This window comes from Passer domesticus, chromosome 4 (assembly GCF_036417665.1).
Source record: "Passer domesticus isolate bPasDom1 chromosome 4, bPasDom1.hap1, whole genome shotgun sequence".
Lineage (NCBI taxonomy): Eukaryota > Metazoa > Chordata > Aves > Passeriformes > Passeridae > Passer > Passer domesticus.
The window spans coordinates 73,817,262-73,839,899 of record NC_087477.1 but is presented as its reverse complement, the minus strand read 5'-3'; the positions used below and the strand labels follow the sequence as shown (position 1 = coordinate 73,839,899).

The 22,638-nt window shown below is 39.1% G+C and overlaps 1 long non-coding RNA gene across 2 annotated transcripts; it reads right to left on the bottom strand.

Moving 5' to 3' along the window:
• Positions 1-5,717: 5,717 nt before the first annotated feature.
• Positions 5,718-7,359, bottom strand: LOC135300102 (uncharacterized). Of its 2 annotated transcripts, none has more exons than XR_010361983.1 (3): positions 7,226-7,359; positions 6,115-6,308; positions 5,718-5,830 (listed from the first exon to the last, which is right to left on the bottom strand). It is a non-coding gene; the product is annotated as an uncharacterized LOC135300102 (long non-coding RNA). The 2 variants fall into 2 exon arrangements; XR_010361982.1 differs by having other exon boundaries at positions 5,724-5,830; positions 6,039-6,308.
• Positions 7,360-22,638: the final 15,279 nt, after the last annotated feature.

Here is a 22,638-nt window from a genome sequence, read left to right as displayed (position 1 = left end):
AAGAATTAGTACAATTATTATCTCAATCTCTACACCTGGCAGACAATCTCTGTTTGTCAAAGGTATTTACAAGAAGGAGTTGTCCCTTCTTAACCAATAAGTGAAAGAAGATTCCTAAAGGCCAATCAGGTCTTAAGTCCACCATTGTTTCTATAAGAACTGTGTATTTCTAACAATAAATTGCCTTTTCATGCCTTCTGATGATAGAGTCTCTGCAGCACCTTTTTCTGTCCCCGATACCCCTTTGGTGATAGGGCTATGAAGCTCTCAGGCCTGGAGCAAATGAGTGTACCCAGTACCCAGAGAGACTGCAAACAGGAAAAATTCCCAAATGCCTGCTCCCATGGCTGCTTTAGTTTGCAGAATCCTCTGCAAAATCCAAGAGTGATTTGGGAAAAATCAGAACCAAATTTTAAACCACAAGTTTTGCTTCTCAGATCTGAGATTTAATTGTACCCAGATAGCTATTTTAAGTCTTTCTGAACAAAAATCCCCCGTGGGTCAGTTTTCTTGCTTAATCCTTAAGTGACTCAAAGATTTCTAAGTTCTTAGACAAGACTCAATACCTTATTCTATTTGTTTCTAAGATATCTTTCTGATTGTCCTTGTAGATCAACATGATTTGAGCAGCTTTTGGTAATGATATGTCAATACTAGATTATCTTGCTTTTAACATGAAGTAGGAATGCACTACCCTGTGTATTCATGTGTATGATACTGGGAGATCTTCAATTTTCTTGGCTGTTGGGAATGCACTTCTGTTACTGTGATGTTTTGGTGTTTAAGGAAAAGAATAAACTCCATTTGCCCACTTAACTTTAAAGACAAGAAAAGGAAAGCTGTGCTCGTGTGTCAATAGTGACATTATATTCAAGTACTTCAGATGCAGAAAAGATGGCTCTGGAATATGTTTGTATGATCTCATATGGATTTCTTGAAAATATAAATACCCTGCATTTAAAAACATATCCCTAAACTTCTGCAGTGTGAAATCATCCTCTAGAAGACTATAAGGCACTATTTACATGTTTAGGTTAGATTTTTAATCTCATTTCTAGGTTTTTGTAATATCTGTAGCAACCACATGTCACTTACATAGTCCATTTATATTTTAATTTAGTGTCTGCATATCAAATGTATAATGTACAGCTGGACTCAAAGCAACATTTTCTACAAAAGGCATGGGGAGCTATTAGCCAATAAGAACTACATCTGGCTTTGGTGTAGCAGAACTTTTTCAAAGACAAAGAAATTTCTGTGATAATTAAGCTGGAGACTCAGAGAAGGAAAGAATTCCTGCTGGAGTATTAGATCTTGCTCAAAGACCGGGATCCCAGCGAGACGCTTTTTATGGCTAATAATCTATTGTATATTACTAAAATATTTAAGAAAAGGTGCAGGCAATTATTTGCAGCTGTTAGTTGGTGACTCTGTCCAGGTATTAGACAATCTCTTACACACCAGTTTAGGAATCTGTCATATTTTTGCTTAGAGTCAGCTGAGTCCTGAGCAGCTGAACGCGCTAGGCTGTCTGCCCTGGTGCTTCCGTACAAAAGGCGTCTAAATTAAAGTAAAAATTCATTTCAACAGTTAGGTTATGTTTTCCCTTGAGGTTTCTAACACTGTTCACTTTCATTGCCAAGGATGTTTCCTCCTTCATGGTAAAAGCTCTTTTTTTTTTTTTAAATCCTTGCAGCCCTTGTTAGATTGAATAAGTCAAGGTGCCCTGGTGTGGCTGAAGGGCCCCATCCCACAGCCCTGCGAGAGGCACTCGGAGAGCTGGGGGTGGAGGGGGCACAGGTAAAATGAGAGAGAACTGAATGGAAAAGACAAGTGGTTCATCTGTCTGCAGTTTGCTCCTTGTCACCTACAGCTTCCTCTTAGTGAATGGGTGGCTTTCTTTCTAAAGCAACAAAGGCTTCTCTGGAAAAATTAAAATACTTGCTCAGTTTTACTCACTAATTTAGTATGCAAGAAATGTTAGTTTATTCTCTCAAACACCAGCAGACAGATGGCAGAAAAAATATAGTAGACTCTGGACTCCCACTGAAAGCTGACCTAGTCTCACCCCTGGCTTTATTGTTTTTCTTTCATAATTAGCTTTTGCTCAGCTTTGTCATTTTCATAAGCCTCGATATTCTTCAATTAACAAAACAGAACAAGAACAACAAGAGCTTAGGCAGCTCATGAGGTCACTTCTTGCAGGGGCTGGATTATGGCACCAAAAGAAGCCTGAAAAGCATGTATTGATCCAGTCTGACAGTTCCTGCCACATTAAGCCTCACCACAGCTGTGATATAAAGGCGCTTAGAGCTGTTATCATAAATACCATCCACTATCTTTAAAGATCATCAAAATTGCTTCACATTGTATAAGAGTTATTGTCATACAATTTGTTCAATGCATTTTAACAGCATAAATTGGTTTAGCATTTTAATACTAGCTTAAAGGTCAAATGCAGATAATTTAAACTAACATTTATCCTATGAAAGTTATCATATAAGCTCAATTTACTGAATGTGTGGAATGAAAAACAGTCATCTTTATTATTTTGTTCATTTATCCAAACTCTAAATATAGCCATTTTTTAAATGTTAAGGCAATTCCAGTTAAGCTGTGAAAGAACATATTTGTAATTATTTCTCAATGTCTATAATTTTAGGATATGATCCTATAGCAAAATATTGCCTTACATTTCATTCTGTAGAAAGAGGATTGTTAGAGAAGAACATTTATTATAGAGAATGGAAAAATACAGCTGCAGCTTTCATGATGAACTGAAGATATTAGGCAGAAACATATCTACAGATCTCAACCCCACCCACAGCTGGGTGTCTGCTCTGTAGTCCTGCTGTGCACAGAGAACTCCCTTCCAACTTGTGGCTCATTGAACCAAAAAAATATGGAAGATAAATGGTTGTTTGAGAGAAAGAAATAAATTAGTGATCATATGGGTGGAAGGCAATATAGTCAATAACATCAGCAAAGACAAATAGGCCAAGTCTTGTTGTAAAACATACTTTCCCAAGGGGGGTCTCCTGGAGTTTTTCTGCTGTAGGCAAGAATTGCAAGATGTTGGTATGACCTACAATAAACTATTCAATCAACAAAGCTGGAACAGCAATGAGGTCCCAGAAGAAACTTCTGTTCCCACCCAGAATGGGGAAGAGTCAGTGGCCTGCTGGTCACACTGTCTGGGTGGGATGGGATAGACCCAGACCACATCTCCTGAGACTGATCTGAAGCACAGTCAAACCTAACACTTGTGCTGTCAGGGGCTTGTCTGACATGTGGTTTGTCCCAGAGTCTTTTTCAAACTGTTGTGTAAACAAGTGTTTGGAGGAACAGGAACTGGAGCAGAGGTTTCCAGCATGGTAACAGACTTCTCTACTCATCAAGTTGCAGAGATAATTTCTCAAATGAGTTGACCATCTACATACTTAGGTTTTGTACTTTGTGCTTGGGGCAGAAGAGACAAAAGCAGTAAAATCACATTTGTTAACTTTTATATAACTTCTGAAGCCAATAGACAATTTTCTGGATCATTCTGACTGCATTTCCTTTGATCACAGTTTCTAGAGTCAAGATGTCTGCCCAGTGCTCATCCACAGTTGCAGTCATTTATTTTGCATTTATTTATGATTTAACTAATAGTCAAATTTTTACTGTGGCTTGAGCTGATATCCCCAGAGCTCCCCACAGCCTCGTGGCACCCCTCTGTCCATCTCATCCTCACTGGGAGGCTGCAGGATTTGCCTCCTGGGGCCACTGCCAGGCTCCTGCCCTCTCACTCCTTGGTGGCTGTCAAGAAGCACGTGCAGCATTCAGAGCAATTACATCTGTTTGTGGTGAGGCGGGGGCAACACCAAACCAGACACTTTTCTGAGTGTAAGGAAACAGCAAAAAACAGTGGTGATGCCCTGAACACTCAATCAGCATCCAGGGACCTTTCTCAGCCAGAGTTGTTTCCCAGGCAGGTGACAAAAGTAAGGGCATGAGTGCTGGGCACAGGAGGAGCTAGCACCAATGCAGAATTTGAAAGGCTCCCTTGCTTCCTGTTTTGTCTGGTTAGCCCTAATTTCATTCAATCTGCATGGAGATTTTTATTTTTGTTCCAATCTTTTTGCTTCACTGTTGGAGCACTCTAATCTGATGAGACAACTCCTAATCTAGTCTTAACTCTTCCATGTTTTTTCAAGCCTGATGTTGTGAGCATTTCGAACAAGCTTCTAACTGTACAAATTAGCTAGTTTAATAAGCATTATAAAGGAGCATAACTGTCTGCATTACCAGAGGTCTTGCTAGTTAGGATGTTGTGAGATGAAAGATTGTGTGCATGAATCATTTGTAATAACAAATTTGACTTATTATTCTATTCATGAATAGTCCAGAAAACAAGCTGGTTATGTCAAACAGTTGTATAATTGGAATTCTTTTGACTTTTTTCTACTTCTTTTTGGTATTTTTCCTCTGGAGACACTGGGTGGAGGGAATCACTTTCTTTTTTGTTTGTTGTTCTTTTTCCCCCTTTTATTAGAGAAAAAGGAAACTTGAAAAATTGCAAAATCATTGTCACTTTAAATTTTGGTGTCAGTGGCAAAACAATAACAAAAAATAGCCTTTTTCCTTTTTATCTAGAAGCAATAACAAAATAATTGAAGAATTTTATCTCATTGGACAAATAATTAACAGTACTCTTCCACTTTTTTATTGTCAGTGAAAATTTCTGGTGCAATTCCTTCAGTGGGATTCACAGTTAAAAGCAGCACATTGTAAAATCTGCTGATAATATTCTATACTCCTGGCACAGCACACCTGCTCTCCTCTAGGGAATGCTTCATTTTAAGATGTGAATGGGTGTCTGTGTCACCTGTTTGAGCAGAATCACAAGTGAGCGTCTGAACCACCCATGAATTTCACTGTTTTGTTGCATTACAGATGTGTTGGGACTGGCCCGGGGTGCAGTAGGGTTACCATGATCACTTCATTTTTACCACCTGCTGATAGAAAAAATCCACACCTGTTGTCTTGCAAAGGAAGGAATAGCAGGAAGCATAAGAGTTATGGGGACGGGGGGTTTGACTTGTTTTGTGGGGGGTTTAGCAATGTTATCATTTATTTGAAAGGCAGAATTTACTTTTTTTATTACCATTTTTCCTCCTGTATCTCAGAAAGAGTATCATTCCTGAAATCACCAGAATTATGCAAAGAGGATTGTGAGATGCTAAACCCTAGTTTCCTTTTCATCTGTACAAGCTTCTCTAAGAAGTTGACGAGTTTTAGTAGAGTTAATCTGATTCATTGAGATCTAAAAGAGGTCTATCTTTAGATCACAAAGTCAGCCTTGTAAATAGCATATACTGAGAACAACTTGTAGTGGTTTCTGTGATAACAGATATCATGTCTTTTATTTTGAAACATTACTTACTGGTGTAGATGTGTTGCCATCACTGTATCACCACCATTTCAATAGTAATCCTATAAAGAACTTGGCTTATACAAAATCTCTAAGGAGTTTCATTTTGCTCTGGTAGGATGTGATCATATTATTTGCATTTCTAAACATGAGAAAATTGAAAGAAATGGCACACTGGAGAAGTTAATTTGCCCATGCTCTTACTTCCTCCTCAAAGGGTGTTCAGAGCTGGAGGAGACAACCTGCTGAACTCGCACAAATTCCAAAGACTATTCACATAAACCTTCAAATTTCAGCCAGAGCATACCTTACAGCTCACTGCTACATTGGTCCCAGAACTACTGAATTGCAGAGGTTGGAAGGGATGTCTGGAGGGCATCTGGTCCAACTGCTCTGCCCAAGCAGGAAACTAATCTGAAAAATCAAATAATTGTTTGGAAATTTGGAAATCCTATGAATGCCAGCTGCATAAATTACTGTTAGAAACCAGGTGAAAATAGCCCATGCTCAACCAGATTTAACAAAACGAGTTCAAACCCTGTATCTTTCCTTATAATACCTCTAGGTGTAAAAATAAATGAACCTTTCACGTGCTTTAATTTCCCCTGCACCTTGGAAATACCTGTGTGTGTGCACACAAATCCATAGAGCATTGCCTGAGACAGAATCCAGCTCTGACCATCTACAGACGTTCCTACCTACGCCGCATATGTTGAGCTGTCACATCGCCTACGGCACAGCCCGACACCGAGGATGAGAGATAGGCAGGGAATGCTTTGAAGCTGCTCTGTCAGTGCTGGAGACTGAAGGATTATCCAACTGTTCTCAATAGTGCTACCAGCTGCAATGTATTCTCACTTAGACATTCTTGAAAGCAAAGTGGTCTGGTCATCTGGAAAGGTGAAATATTCCATCGTTTTGTTCTCTCACAGAGGGGACAGTGAGGCTGTGATTGATATGAAAAGATCTCTAAATGAGAGGTTCCAGATAATCTTTGTTGCTCATTTTTGGGTGTGTTTTTTATTTTTTTCACTCAGCTTTATAAAAACAACCCCTACACAAGTTAGCAATATTTCAGGAGTTATAGGCTACCGCAGGTTTGGCAGGAAATATAAGATTTAGTTAATAATTTGTATGGTGTTGTTTTGTTGCATTTATCATCTAAACTCTTCATGACAAATAGAAATTTTACTAATTTTATATGGAATTTATCTTCAGCTTTTTAAAAGTGAAAGGAACAGACCAGAGAGAGCTGTTTACCCAAGAAAAAATTATTGCAAAGGAAAGTGATTGTCATTTGAGATATTATTACCTCAGGAAAAAAATATACAGCAATATGACTAAATTTTTCTCTTTCTAGGGTTTGTAACAAGGTCAAAGTCATTTACTCAATGTGTTTGGGTAAATTTTAATACAGAAAAGGAAGGCAACTCAGAGTGATGTTCAGAGTCTTGGATCTCACAAAAGACATCTTCAGACTCTTCACTTCTCCTTCCTCTTGCAGTGCTTTCTTAAGCACTTCCCAAGCATTTCTTATGCTGCTTCTTTAAGCTATTTCAATATTTAATCTGAACCAGCCTTTTCTTTCTTCACACTCTCATTTCTCCTTCCTCCATCCAAATCTCCTGCTCAATATCTTATACCAAGAAAATGATAAAAGGTAAAAAAAAAAACCCAAAAAACCAAAAAAAATCCAAAAAAACCCCAAACCCCCCAACAAACAAACAAACAAACAAACAAAAAAAAAAAAAAAAAGAAAAAAGAAGGAGCAGAGTGACCCTGATGTGTGCGTATTACAGAATTGGTGACCTCAAGAAATGATTTTGTGTAATCCTTGACCTCTCCTTTGCTATTGCAGTCATGCTTGTTTCTGTCCTGGACGTTAAATCATGACTGCCACATACAAGAAGGGAAGACATTCTAATTACTGGTTTTAGTCATTCAGATCCCTTTAATCTGGCTCACATTTACTGTGATGATAATGTATCACTGCTCCCTCTGACACAAACACCCCATTGTGACACAAGTGTCTGTCCACAGAGCAATAACCTAAGCCTGAGGCCTTGTAAGTCAGCCTTGCAGGGAAGGAGAAACCAGTGACACCATGTCTGGGTATATGCTAAGTATAAATTGTTTTGTTTACATATATAAACCAGGCCTGGTGGTAGAAGTGGTAAAACAACACTTTGTTCCAGGCAATTATTTCTTTAAGGAATATTTGCTTAACAGTCATGTTTGGTTGTCAGAGAATAATTATCCTAATAATAAATACTTAATCAGAGAGGAAAGGGCATAGAATACACCAGTGTCCTCTAGCTTTTTTTAGACTTTTATGCAAAAAAGGTAATTTTATGTGTCATCTCAAATGGAAATTTTGCACACGTGCCAGGAACTTGAAAAGCTAAATGTAAAAGTAGCACTTAAAAACACTTGCCATAGTAATATTTTCTTCTTTGGCCAATATTCCAATGCATTTCTTGCTTGTCATTACTTCAAACTATTGGACTTTGACCCTTCTTTGAAGTCTGTAGCATATGCTGAAAATTAAGCAAGTCTTAAGTGTTTAAAGGATTGGTTTCACTTAGAAATAGCCAGTATATTTAACTTCCAGCACTAATTCTAAACTTCTGTCTTCAGCAAATTGTGTCTCATGATGATAATAAGTGCACTCATGCTGTGTGTCTGTGACTTTTTACAGTCAGTTATATAGCCTGTGTTCTCCCAAAGTGCTTGTGGTCAAAGCACGTGGCTGTGCAAAGCCATGGCACAAAAGGTGGGGTCACCTTGAGCTGCCAAGCTTTTCAAGGAGGGTGAAGACCAGGGCATAAAGCAAATTGCAGCCTTGGTCTGATAATAATGCATGTGATTAGCCAAGAACAAATATATGTGGATTAAAACTTACAAGTTTTCTTACAAGTGACAGTATTCAAGATTTGTGGTCCAAATTCCTGGCAGAACTGAAAATCATAGCCCAAACACAGTGTGGTGGAGATTGGGATCATTTAGCAACTCATCATGTCAGAGTTTTTTTCACAGAGTGACAATGGCTGTTCTCCATCCCTTAACCCTCTCCAGCCCTGTGAGACCTCCCATTATTTTTGCAGGAGTGTTTCTTTACCTGCTGAGGCAGATGGGAGCCCACCTCCTGGCTGCAATACCTTTTTATTCAGCTGAGATTCTGCTGCAGAAATAATTGGGGGTATGGGGGTGGAGGATGAAGCAGCACACAGTCTGCATGGTTACCTACGTGCATTTTCTCAGAGATAAGCAGAAAGGATGGGTGATTGTTCCCATTAATGTCACTTCCATCTCTTTGGTACAGAAGATGGGTTAAGCCTTAATGAAGGCACTTCAGCCAAACTGGCAGAAGAGGATTGGAAGGTCCCTTATTCCCTGTGCTCAGGGAATTTTTCCATACAAAGATGTAATTGGAAATGGAAACTACAAACTGCAAACTTACTTTTCCAGTGTGATGCATCCACCTCCTTGGATTAACACAATAACCACACAAAGACTTTGCAGTTGCCTTTAGGGTCAGTGAGTTCAGTTTTATGGAACCTGGGGGAAAGTCTGAAGCCTGTTTGTCCAAGTATAAGTTGACATTCACACAATATAAACACACAGGCCATAACACTCAAATCCTGTTTTACAAGTTGGTATATCCTATTTTAATCAAGCTGTTTTCCTCCATGGGGTCACATACTGGCTGAGGAAGACAGTGGACCATAAATAGTGAGTTGCAGCTTAACATGCCAGGGTGTCCTAAGCAGAATACAATATTTGAGACAATACAATGATTGCAAAATGCTTAAATCCTTTCCTAACATTGAGACTGCAATTATCCCACAAACTTAATGGGACTGCTGCCATGACTGATGTCAGACACGACTTAGTTATCTACAAGAACATCACTCAGAACCACAGAATCAACTGGGTTGGAAAAGAACTCCGAGATCAAATCCAACCTATGGACCCATCACCACCTTGCCCACCAGACCATGGCACTGAGTGCCATGTCCAGTCTTTCCTTAAACATCTCCAGGGATGGTGACCCCACCACCTCCTTGGGCAGCCCATTCCAATGTCTAATCACCCTTTCTGTGATGAATTTCATCCTAATGTCCAACCTAAACCTCTCTTGGTGCAGCTCAAGACTGTGTTCTCTCATTGTGTTGCTGGTGGCCTGGCAGATAGACAAAAGACAGTTATTACTTCCCTTAAAAACTGCAAATTTCTTGCTCTTACCAAGTGGTAGGGTTTGAAGAAAACCAAAATTGAACAAAAGTTTTTACTCACTTGAAAACCCTAAGTCAGCCTGAAGTAACAATTCTTGGTACAGATGAGAACTATCTGCTTTTGGAGACAGCATGCACAGAGGAGCAGAGTGATTGGTGCCACACCTTGAGGCCTTTTGCTTCATGTCCTGAGGGACTGTTAATGACTTATGCTGAAGGTTGTGCAATGAAAGATGTCTTAGACAATAAAATCTCCTTTAGCTCTATTTACATTAAAGATATGGGGGTTTTTCAGCACTGCAATACTGTGTTTCATTTCAGATGGGTTAATTTCTGTGGTTACATCAGAAAAAAGACTGATTCATGTCAGAATCAAAATGGCTTTTGATTGCACACAGAGAAATAATGAAGTGTGAACCAATAAAAAATTAATTATGAGCCATTTAAAACCGCTTTCTCAACCTAAGGCATCATTGGTTTTAATTTTCTTTTTTATAAGTCAAAAAGCCAAAAAAGAAAACAACTTTAATTCAAAGATAATTTTTAGGATTTAGGAATTAAATGCTTGATCATGTTTAAGTTAATGTGTCTGTATTTTTGAGTTCTTTCATACCATTTTTTTTCTGACTGAAATGAGTTTCAATGTTTAGCCATTTTAGTATGTTAATTAAGTGTTAATTTCTGCTGCCTGTCTAACTCCAAAATTCCATTTCTGGGAGGATATTACTTGCTAACAACCTCCTTGTCAGCTCTCAACAGAGAATGACATTTAAAAAGTGGAGAAAGCACTCTGAAAATGATAGATTTCATATGAGTAGCAGGGTTAGCTCAAATGTGTTTTTGTGAACTGGGCACTCTATCTTTTGAGTAATAGGTGAAGGGTAATTTTATTAAGTAACCTAAAACCTAAAATCAAGATGAAAATGAGGAGATTTAGAAGGCCCTCCATCTTAGACAGAACAGTCAAGTACTAGGACCTGACAGGTATGATAAAGAGCTTAGATGTCCTTCTAATATTGTTCTTGCCATAAGCCCCCAGGCTTTGTTCTACATGCTTAGTTAAACTGTTTTTATCTTACATAAATCCTGGTAAGCTACTTTAAGATCCATCAGACTACCTCAATTGCCATTTAAGTGTTTTTTTTCTGCACTAACTGCTTCTTGTTAAATAGTTTGACATTTATGTGTCTAGACTTGGGCTGTTTTGATATTGATTTTGGAAAGAATGATAATGGAGTATAGTGGTAATATTACTTTTGCTGTCATACCTAGTAGCAATATATCTCTTTGAACTTCTTGTGTTAGGAGCAAAATCTACACATATGTAGCTCTAAATTTAGGAGGTTCTTCAAAGCTAGTATTCTGCTTTTGTTATTTTTCTGCTGCTACTAACATTTCTTCCTTACATTGCTGAGAATCTTTATTTTGAGAAAAATATGTCAGAACACAAAGCTTCCAGGTCAGTGTCTGCACAGGAAAGAAGGTTGTGCTATCAGCTAACTCCCTCCCTTCTCCCTCACTAATGACCTTACTGTGGGTATGGAAAGCTGCTTTCTGTGGATGCTTAAAGTGTACATAATAAGCCAATCACTTTTAAGATGTTTACTGCTATCTGTTAAATGAGATGAGCTTTAGGCTTACTTTCCACCTCATCCCCCCACAATGTGTTTTGTCATTTGCCTGTCTCAGATCAAAACACTGGAAAGAGTTCCATTTTTCTGTCTTTGATTTAAATAGAGTTACCAAAGGTACAACTAAGACAAAGAATTTTAGGCAGAAAATGAGGAAGTCACCAATTTTCAAAAAAGCCTCTCCACCATGAGATAGGAAGTTCTGAACTATGAGATACACAGGTCATTAAAAGGAAAGTCAACCATCAACATTTTAACACCAGTATCACTTTACTACATTGGTATTAAAATATCACATCAAATATTGTACCAATTTTGTATGCTGAAATCTTCAAAGCCAAGATGATGACAGTGTTGACCTTTAAAACTGCCCAGGTGCTTTCCTCAGCTTTAATTTCAAGCCTTTGATAGTGTAAGGATGTGGAGGTCATCTTTTGTGAGCAGAAGGAAAGAGATTTCACCTGGAAACAATTGAGTTAGACTTTTTTATGCCTTTTTTTCTCTCTGCCTCTTCCACAGGGGCTTCTGTTCCTCTGTTCTCATCTGCTTGCTTCCACACCCTGCTGATGGTTGGGCAGTGGAAGTGTGTTGGGATGGGCACACGGGGATGGCACCTCAGCTGCTACAGCTGAGACTCCTGATATGTCCTCAGTTGCTCAGGTCTCCAAGGTGTTACAGCTCTGCTGTCCTTCCAATAATTAGATATAAGTGATTTCAGAAAGGGCATTTCTGGTCTAAGCAAATATACCATGAGCTAGTCAGCAAAAAAACCCACACCAATATTAAATATATGTTGAGAACATGTAAGGTAGTAGTTTCCTGTAATTTCCTGATACTGATGAATATCACATGTAATTTGCCTTTTCCTATATTCCTGCACTCTACTATCCAGGAGACATCTCTCTCCAAGATTCTGATTATTCTTGTTCAGTATGTGTATATTACAGCTGTTTTTCCTAAGCAAAATAAAGTACTGGCCAGTGGCTGAGGTCCTTGCAGCAGTGATTTGGGACACTTCACATCCCTGGGCTCAGGGCAGCTCTCTCACAGTGCAGTGGTCAGGAGGAAAATGGCCCCAAGAAACCCCCATCTGTGGTGACTTCAACAGGAGTTGCCAGACATCATACTCAAGAAAAGAAGTGAACTTCAGTTCCAAAGAAGTGAGTGCTGCTCAGCCAAGTATTTACACTCAGAAGATGGCTAAGCACTGCAAAACCCATGTTTTTCTCAGTAGGAAAATATAAGCACCAGGCCATTTTTATATTTATTTAAGGAATTGCCAGTAAGCCTAAACTGTTCCACTCCCCGTGACACTATCAATCTTAGCGGACAGGTATTGAATTTGTAAATTATGTGTTTCTAAGTGAAAAGAAAATCTCACGGGTATTTATTTCATTTCGCAATGGTAATATATGTCTTACAGTTTGTTCTAGGAAAAGCCAGCCTAAATAAGCACATCAAACCCTTTAAACCCATGGACTAAGTCCAGAGTCTCCTCTATTTCAGTCTCCTTCTCTATCAGTGTGCTGAAATCTGCAATACATGTAGAACTGTAATACATGTACATCCAACTCCAGTTTTCACCACAGTGATGTAAAATGACTGTCTCAATAACTTTCATGGCCACTGAGAATTTAGTTTTTCTAACATTTCAGGGCTCAAGACCATTCAATTATTACTTTTCGTCACTCAAATATTTTGTGTAGCCTGACAGCCAAGTTAGCTGGGCATTTTTACATAGTTGTACTCTGGACAGAAGACTTGACTTTTTCAAATAAATATTAGATTTTCAGGGAAATATATCCCTTCCAGGAGTTCTGGTGACAATTTCAGTTTTATGTAATCCTTGTGTAAACTTGATGGGGTTGGCTTCACACTGTAATTTCTTCTTCACAGGGAAATGCACATTGCCTCTATCTTTGGGGCAGCAAAACTCATCTTTGTCCATGACTGTCCAACAATTCCTGTCCTCTCTGGTTTCTTCTTAAATAAAAATGTCATGCCTGTTAACTCCAGTGCTATTTATGATTTCAAGATCACATGATCATTCTTATGAAAAACATAACAGAGCAATACAGGTAGAAAGCAGAAAAATGTTTCTGTATGTCATGCTTGAGGGCCATAATGAGACTTTGATGCTAAAAAAGAGTAAAATTTCACTCTAAATAGAACAACAGAACCCAGCTCCTCATCTAGAGGGTAAGGCAGCCTCCCATCCATACACTGCATCCTGCCTTTTCTGAACCTTACCTAAAGCTGTGGGAAAAGCTTGGAGTGAGAAAATATACCCCAGACATCAAATTTTTCTCTGAATTATCTGAGTAATAGAGCTAGTTGTCCAGGCTTGCACAATACTCAGCAGAAAGACATGGGAGCTTCTAGAGGTCTATTTCACTCAGCCAAATCCAGATGGATAAGACAGTGGCTGAATTACCCTCTGGAAACTCTTGGTTTAGATGGCTATTAAGAAAATTTGGACAACTAATTTAGAATAAATGCCTACCAGCAACAATAAAGTGGAAGAAAATAATTTGTTACATAAAATATAAGATCCTGGGCATTTCAGCAGTCTGGGCTCCGTGGAGTCCTGTCTAAATTTAGCCTTTCTTTTTAAGTTTCCATTACAATCTGTTGAAATGGACATTTCAAGGACCTTTTTTACTTGCTTTATCCATCTGTATTTAATTCCGCCTAGCTCCAAAATGTAAGTCACCATTCCCACTACCATTTTATATGATTCCTTGCTAATGAGAGAAAAACATCGACAACATCTCAGTCTGCCTTACACAACAGGAGACTGTCCACTTAAATTTTAATACTGGCATGACTCAATGCTCTGCCCTTTCAGCATTTGTCTGGAGCATGTCTGCAGAGGTGATGGACACTTTCCACATGCATGATGAGCAAAAGTGAATGCTCCTCCGGGCTAACCAGTGAGTGCTGTACCTGAAGCTGTTTAGTTCTCTTGGCAAAACATAAAGCCCAGATCTTAAAAAAAAAATAAAATCAAAATAAGTGAAAAGCAGACTAAAATTAATGGGACCTAGTCCTTTAGGGATGTAATGAATCATCTTTGAATCAGAATGAGCTCATGGGAAAAATAAATCCATGTCTGTTTGGGGACGAACATAGATATTTTTACTGTATGGACACTGGTCTGCTACGGGGGAGTAGTAGATGAATAAGGTTTATTCTTTTCCCTAATTCTGGGGAAAATCTTAGAGTGGTTGCTGTTTGTAATAGTTGTGATCTTTTATACAGTTTTGTGACTAATTTGACCTCAAATTATTATAGTGTTACACACTTCTGTTTTCATTGCATTATATATATATATCTGTATTTTTCTATTTAGTTGCTTAAAGCAGTTACAAAATAGATACAAATGGAAACCTTCATGGACCAGATGTTTCTTTCCTGGATTGCAAAGACTTCAGGGTACATTAGAGACAGCTTAATAAGCCTAACAACACAGTGGTGGTCCACAGAACTTGCCCATTTTAAATCTCATAAAGTCCTAGTAAAAGTTCTAGTGCCACAGGCTTCCCTGAAAAACCTCAGACTGGTACTTCTAGTCCATAAAATTGCCAAAATATTTTGGAACTTTGGAAGCTGGTTTGTAAACACTTGTGAAATCAGCTGAGTACAGAAACTGGAATGGAGAAATTAACTTAAAATGAGTCAGAGTGTCATTTTGATGGTTGAAAATACAAGCCATGTTGCAACCTGTGAGTTTTCTGCAGCATCTAAAGGTCAACTTGGACTTTTCCATATAGGAAGTGACTTGCTATTGAGGCAGCCACACATTGCCAGCTACTTTGGCAGAGCTTGGAGCGTTGAGCTGTGCCGAGCGCGGTGCCAGGGAAGAGCAGACCAGTGAGGAGTGGCCTTTTTCCTGACAGCTCCTGCTGCTCACAAGGACAGCTGAGGATTCCCACAGCCTGGGGCTGTCCTGGTGTTGGGACACCTTGTGGATGCTCAGACTGTCCCACAGCCACTGTGATTTGTGGCACCACCAGCACACCTGAGAATCATCTGTCCATCACCTGCCCCAGAGAGCAGTGGGAGGACCCTGGGGGTGCTGTAGCCTGGGATCAACTGAGGATCAGCTGGGATCAGTCTTGAATATGCCTGGAACTGAAAGTAAGTCCTGGAGAGGCAAAGACAGCTTCAGGGGAAGAGATACTTGAGGGTAGGACACTGGTCAGAGGAAGAAAAGAAGGCAGGCAGAAGACAGAGATATCAGCTAGTGGGTACATCAGGAAGGGACCAGTGGACAGAAATGCTCCATGAAGAGGTACCTATTATGAAATAAAGATGGATATGTCAGGAGAAGGTAGAAATTTGGAAAAAGGGCGTAGACAGATGTCCAAAAAAAAAAAAATTGAGAAGGACATGCCTCATAGAGAAGACCAAAAAATATGTCAGGTGAGTGCTAATCAGAGTCAGCAAAGGCAATAGGGCCTTGTCCAGAATGTACTGAGTGATGGCTATTTGTCTTTAAAGGACAATTTGAATTCTATCTGCCCTTGCTGTTTGAATAATCCTACACTGTCTAAGTGAGCCCCATGAGCATTCCAGGGAGATTTTGCAGCCTAGAAACTGGAAAACTATTCCTACTTTTTAATGTGATAGCAATAAACAAGTATCAAGTGTGGGAACAATTATATAATAATAAAATTGAGATGAAGAATGTACATGTTCCCTTTTCCCATCCAAAAAATAACCCTCTTTGTTGGAAATTAAACTTTTTTTCCAGCAGACTGCAATGATAAATAAGAATGGGTGCAGTTAAAATAAAAGTCAGTCTAAGAATAGCAGTTCTGGTTCTTTGTAGTCCAGTTGGAAACCACTCTAATTTGAAAACTGGACACATGATAATGGCAAAAGACTCTAACTTGATAACTCACAGGCTGTACAGGTGGACCAAGTATGGAATTATGAAACCCAATAAAAATAATGGTTGGACAGATATTGAGTCCATAAAATGATGGCAGCCAGGCACGGAGTATAACACGATACAGATGTAGGTGTATTGCTCTGGATAGTTTGCACTCTGTTTCAACAATAAAAATGTGTGATGTTTCCAGTACTCGCCACCAACCATATGAGAAAATAAGTTTTTCATCTGGTTTCAATATGAAACACACCATCCTAAAATCAATTGATATTTCATACTCTTTGTATTCTTCTTTCCTGCACATGCAGGAAGTATTAATGGTGACATGATTGTATGTTACTGCAGTTTAACAAAATGATCAGGAAGACAAGCTATGTTAGCAACATTATTCAGACATTTAATAGCATTTATCCTTTTAACTTCATTATAGTGAATGCCCCAAGGCCCAAAGACAGTTATTTTTAACATGACTTCAGACAGAATGGAGTAACTTCTCATATGAACATGCACTGGCCTCTTTACAGAGATATATTACCAAGGCTCCAGGATACAAAAATAAGGGGCTGCCACCCCTTATTTTATCCTGTCTCCCCTCTGCCCTCATTCTTCCTTGCAACCACTCCATGTGGTCAGTACTCTCCAGTTTCTCCCTAAGGTCAGAAACAAAAGTCTCAGCCCTGAGGCCTTCACAGCTGTTACCACTCTCCAGATGTCAGCACTTGCCTGTCCCTTGTCCCTGTTTCCCTCTCCTCCAAGAAAAAAACCCAAATCTGATTAAGTTTGCATCTTTTCTCCCTTCAGAAGCAGTAGAAGCTTCTCCAAGAAACTGTGTATATTTGTGTGTGTACCTGTTATCTGCATGTGTGTTAAAAATGATATTTTTCTCAGTAAGTATCCCCTCCCAAAAGGGGAGGAGCAGAGAGGGAGAGAAGGAAGGAGAGACCTTGTCCTGTCTCGAACACAGCAGAGTCCTTGGATGCCATCAGATGTTGGCAATTCCATTAGTGCCCACATGGCCAAGTGCTGCTGTCACTCCCCCGATAATTAACCTCACTCTCACCATTCCTCACTTCAATGAGAGCAAATCTTCCAGACAGCATTGAAACCACTCTGCAGCAAGCCACTGACATGTTTATAGACCTGATTGTACACTGTCTTGCTCTATTTTTGCTTCTCTTCTCCTCTTTAATTTCATTTGGTTTGCTCATTCTTATCTGTTTCCTTTACACTTCCTCATCACCCTCTGATTTTTCCACTCTTAACCCCTCAGTTCCTGTTCTTGTCCTTTTTCTTTAACTATTTTTATGCCTCAACCATATTTTTTCTTCTCAGTTTGTTTTTCTTCATCCTTAATATATTTTTATTTATTTGGTGCTGTCAGGTTGGCTGATGACACTTCTGTAATTACAGCAACTAGTCCCAGCAGTTACTCTTTGGTTCTTGCAACATTTCCTACCTTTTAACTTCTTTTCCTCTTAAAATATATGTTTCAATGGTATATTTGTCACCTTTTGTGTGAGATGAAAAAGAGATGTTTCTCTGCTCTCAAAAGACTCACTTCTAGTTTTCTCCTTTGTCTCTATAAAAGATTCAATTTTGTTAGACTATTCCTTTAGCAACGCAAAGGATGAAGAGTGAAGGCAATATCAGGATTGTCTTTCATTTATAGTTTTCTTCCTTGGTCTTATTTTCAAGGGTGTCCCCCTGCAATGAACTGTATTTTTACGGCTGTGAAGCACTGTACATGTTGCTCACAGACCTGTCTCCCCCTGCACTATGAATCTCCTACATGGGCTTTTCATCTATTTCCTGTATTGTACATTGTGAAATCTGTGATTTTTATAATTTCACTCAAGGGATGCCCACTGTTCCTAGTTTTGTCCATCTTCTCACATAGCTCTTCCATGGGCTTGACCAGTTTCATATCCAGTGGGACCCTTTATATCTAACTGTCCCTTAACATCTAGGTTAGCAATAAGTGCACATCAGTTAAAACACAATTTTTCCATATTGCCTTGCTCGTGTCACCCTCATGTTTCCCCCAGCCTCTGTCATGTCAAGGTTTATCCCTCTATTATCAGCATAAAGGTTAGTGGTTGTTTTTTTCCCCCCAAAAGGATCTCATCCTTTATAAAGCCCTATGTACATCCTCTTCTAAAAAAAAAAATAAAAAAAAAATACCCAGTACCACACAGTCCTTCTAATCCTGCAACACACAGTCAGTTTGCTATTCTACCATTCTATTTGTGTATTCAATATAGAACACTTCCTTATTCTTCCAGTTCTGCACATACATTTATAATAAAAGTTACCCTTGACACTGAAATCTATTCACTTCTGTGTTCATACCAAGTTCACATTTCTGCCAGCTGATCTCAATGCAAAAAAAAACCCCAGTTTTTATTGCAATACTGCCACAGTATTATTTCAAAAATCACTGTGCTGAACTGATGAGCTAGGGATGAAGGAAATCCCTGGAAGTTCAGGATGCTGACCTCTTCCACAAACCAGGACTGGCCTTTCTCAGGTCACTCCAGTGACCAGCACTGGCTGAAGGGATGGCAGCACCTTTTCCTGCAGGCCAGCCTTCAGCCAGGTCTGTATTGCATGAGCTTTGTCTGACAGAGCCAAGAGTCCATGTATGAGGCTCTATCACTTTTTGTCTTCTTCTTGGTTTCCCTTTGCCTGTGAGTAATGGCCTCTCCTTCCCAGCTCTTGCTGAAACAAAAATGCTTCAAATTCTTTTGATGTAGTCTCTTTAGTTGGGATACACCACACCCAATTCTGGCCATGTAAAAATATGCATTAATTATTCATCAAAATCACAGAATTACAGACCATGCTGAGTTGAAGGGGCTCACGAGGATCATGGAGTCCAACTCCTGGTCCTGCACAGAACCATACCCAAGAGTCATACCATATGACTAAAAGCACATCGCATTGTGCATAAAAATAGATATTATGCAAGAGTGAACATTACAAAAATGTTAAAAATTCCAAACAGTTCATTTTGACTATTAAAAAAAAAATGTATTTTAACCTTCTAAATTTGTTTACTACACAATATGTCTTTGTGTTCATGTCAAGAGGTTACTTTGAGAGGAAATTATAAATGTGTGAGAACAAAGGAATAAAAAAAGGTCATTCAACTGATTTACATGCAACAGTGAACAACAAAGACAACAAATATGGTGGGGAAAATATGCCAAGTTGGCAGAATTTAACTGCTAAGTGTCCAAAAAGAGAAGGTGGGGTTTTTCCTGCTCTTATCTTCTGTTCTGACTGGGTGGTCACATTTCCTGACCCTGACAGCTGACACTAGTTTTGGTGAGGGCATTGCAGAGTCCTTGGGCTTCTGCTGCACATTCATTCCCACCGAGACAGATTGTTGTAGGAGCTCCCTGCACACCTCTGCCCTTTCCCTCACAGCTGAATCAGAGAAGAAAATGCATCACTCCTGCTGAGGAAAACAGCACAACAGGCTGGTGAAGGAAGGGGGAAGTGAGGAGGAAGACTGAGGACCTTATGCAGGACACCAAGGAAAATTTCTGCAAAGGGCATCAGGAACCACCACACCAATGTGGAGCAGAATAACACCAAGGAAATGAGAGGATGAAATGTAACTCATGAGTGGGAAGCAGCAGATGTTCTTCCTCAAGGGCATAAGCAGAACTGTAATTACAGAAAGCAAAGACATCCTATCAAGCAGAAGAGCATTAGCTATGCAGCTGAGAAAGCCACAAATAAATTGACAAGTATAATTATTTGCCTTTACATAAAGGAAGTAAAGAAAAATGACACAGGGCCATCCCCAGGCACAAAGAAATGGGCATAGGGCAGACAGAAAGGGCTAAGAGCACAAAAGGAGACATTTTATTTACAATAATATTAGACATCCAATAGCATATCAATAGCAAAATTGTATGTGGTATACTTTAGACAGAAAAAAACTTCATGCGTCCTTGTTCAGAGCCCAGTGAATTAGTCAGAGTCTACCCAGATCATATTTTATGTGAAAGTAACCACCAGGTCACAGATGTGTCAATGCAGCCTCACTGCATTCAGAGGGAACATGCCTGTATGAAAGGCTACTTGGACATATTTTTGAAGGATTAGTCTCCAAGGCTACATGTCTGCAATGTATTCAAGCACCTACACCCATCTCACCTAACCAAGCCAAAACCCCTCAGTGATAAATTAACCTGACATGAAACTGTGGAGGGTAATTTTTTTAAACATTCTTTGAATAGCACATTGTTTTCATGAAGAAACTAACTCAAAAGGCACTCATCCACTGAGATGCATTATATCTATAAACATTAAAAGGCAGTTTATTTAATTTTTTTTTTCAGAGGCCCCTTTTGGTACCAAAATACTGTGACTGAAGTGGTTCAATTCAGAATGAAGCTGACCTCACCCTATTTAGCCCCAACACAGCTTTGGTGTAGACAGAACAGAGTGGGCTCAAGACCAAGAGTGCTCAAGGTAGTCCCTGCTAGATCCATAGGCAGAAATATCTGCATCCACCCTTTCCTACTCTAAACCTTAGTTCAAAAAAGTGAAATGCCTCATGAATCATCATCTATAGAACTTCTTAATGAATTCAAATCAATAACAAAGCAAAATGAACATCTTTGCCACAGAAGGTATGACTTGAAACTAGTAGAGTTACACAGGTGACTTGTACAGGTTTGCCTGTACAGCCCACTTTTGTGATATTAATATTATGGAAAAAATGTATCTTAGTTTTCAGAGGTGTCTTTGTTTGCAAGGTGAACATTGCATTTTACTTGCAAAACAAGAACATTTCATATGGAGTCATTGAAATAAAAAGAAAAAAAATTACATTCAGATTCCAGAAGAAAAACTGATTATGTTTCTACAAAAGGCAACTAACTCAAGAGATGTCTCTTTTCAGTGCATTTGGATCATATCTGCAAAATTCTGCAAGAGAATCTTGTTTTGTTTACGCTTTATTCTTTGGTTAAGCTGAGCATTGCAGGCTCAGCTTAGCAGCAAGAGGAAAACTTGACAATTTCACCCACCTTGCAAGTCACAAACCTTGTGATAAATTAAAAGGGTGGCCAAAAGGTAAATGGAGATAAGGACATGGAGTCTGAGCAGTTGCTACTGCTCCAAAAAAGCTGTGCCAGTGGTGAGACGTAGGAGGTCATGATGGCTGGGCTGGGGAAGCCTGAGGAACCAAACTCATATAAAGCCCCACAGACTGGTCACCCCAGCATGATGAGAACACTCACAGTTTGGGTCAGTGTCTCAGCTGGCATGGACATCAGGACATGCTCACAAAAACTTTGTGGGTGTACAAAACACCCATGACCAAGTGGATATAAATGTGGCAAAATGATGGACTTGTGAATGGAAAATTATATAAAAATTTCCAAGCAAATGTGTAGTCTTTAAATATCATCAAGAGGTAGACACGTTACGCTGTCTTACAGCTAAACTTCAGAAAAGACTTTTTTAATTATAGGATACAAAACCAGGTGATAAAATTGCAGTCGATTTTATTGGAGCATTGGCCAAATGTCCTTAAGAAGTGATGAAGTCCATTACTGTGCTCCATTAACCTTCATGTACAAAAACATCCCCCAACAGCCTAAAGAGAAAAACAAACCTGGAGCTGTTGTTTACATTTCACTTCTCTGTCTATCCACCCTATTTTGATGTGCAATTGACAAGTTCAACCCCCACCCCTCAAAAAACATCCATTTGGACAAAAAAACCTCTAGTTCCATAAAGTATTAAATCAGCAAAGATTATCAAAACAATATCCTAAGGGAAAGGGAAATTTTCACTGGCATACTGTCAGCTGTCAGTCATACACTTTTATTATCCTTGTCTGGCCTCTATAGTTTGCCCTCTATGTGGGTTAGGAGAGAAACTTTACTGTTTTTCCTTCCTTGTATGGTGTATTTGTAAATTGGAGATATTGCTGTGAGGATGTATGTGATGGTCCCTATGCACCTGAATTGTGGCAGTACAGAGTGCACTAGGACAGAAAAAGAAAACATCCACAAACTGAGATGCTTCTAAGATGCAAACATACTCAAAAGGTCCAAAAATGTCCTGTGCTCCATGATTGCTCATTGTTCTTCTTCAGAAATACCCACTGACTTCTAAACTCGTTTTAAAAATTGGTGTTATATTGCAGTGGAATGTAAGGAAAGAATTTAAGAAGAACCCACCTTGGCTTGAAGAGATTTGCTTTGGAGCTGTTAAAATGGTCTTTGGAAACTAAGTAACTAGAAAACAGTTTGAAAAGATGAAGGAGTATCTGAATGATTCATTTGTTATTTTATTTGTAGTCTGAATATCAGCCTTGGACAATGCCACCTTCACAACATCAAGACACAACTGTTTCTTCACTTGGAACTATTATCATTAATTACACTGGAAATTTCTTTCTTCTCTGGCTTTAATGAAATCATAAAGTTGATG